Source organism: Penaeus monodon, chromosome 31 (assembly GCF_015228065.2).
Source record: "Penaeus monodon isolate SGIC_2016 chromosome 31, NSTDA_Pmon_1, whole genome shotgun sequence".
Classification (NCBI taxonomy): domain Eukaryota; kingdom Metazoa; phylum Arthropoda; class Malacostraca; order Decapoda; family Penaeidae; genus Penaeus; species Penaeus monodon.
Genome location: NC_051416.1, coordinates 2,624,717 through 2,625,688, shown reverse-complemented (window position 1 = coordinate 2,625,688; position 972 = coordinate 2,624,717).

Sequence of the window (972 nt, the reverse complement as noted above, 5' to 3'; positions counted from 1 at the left end):
ACGTGTGTAGATATACTCGCATACTGTATATGTGTGTCTTACGGGAAATGACTAATTCATGGTCACTCGAAACTCACATAAAATTTTGCATGAATTAGGTTAGATTGACTTCATTACAAATACAGACTTTGGATCAGGTTTTGGATAAGTTGAGGTGGATTGGGTACGATTTAAATTAGGTAAAAAAAAAATACAGACCAGCAAATACAGACCAACAGACAATAAGTATATAAACACACCAAAAGAGGAAACCCACTGGTACAAAATCATACACAGGAAGCCACCGAGTACAGATCATGACCACTGTCTACAAATCTGAAGATGAAGATACAACAATCGTAGCAAACACAGACAAATCGACAAATAAACATATAACACACCAAAGCGAGAACCCACTGGTACAAAACCATACACAGGAAGCCAATGAGTACAGCTAAGGCCAAGCCAAAGAAGACTCACCCACGCTTCGGAGATCGGTCTGACCACAGCACCTCCTGTGGCTCCGAATTCCCGGATATCTTTATGTCAGAAATCTGCTGGCTTACTCTAAAGGATAAGCAGTGTGTCTCGCGGCTGTAACATGTTTGTTTTACTGCTGGAATGAATGTTTCATGAGTAGACAAGGAGTCAAAATGGTTATGATTCGAATACTGGTACACATTGAAGAAGACGTGTGTGCTGGGTGTTATGCGTTTGTTTAATTTATGAAATTAATGTCTATTGGGTATGTCAAGAGTAAAATACAATGGTGATGATTAAAATACCGCTTGTTTACCCCAAAGAACAAACAGTGCCTTTATATAGGAGAAAATTATGTCCATAGGTAGATGAATAATAACTTATGACCAGAATACTGCTTGGTTATTCAAAAGGTCGAGCAGTTCATATGAACGTGTCTGATGGCTGATTCACTTATTTTACTACTGCAATGAATGCTCTTTTGTCCGTATATCTAAAAATATGAAGAGTTAA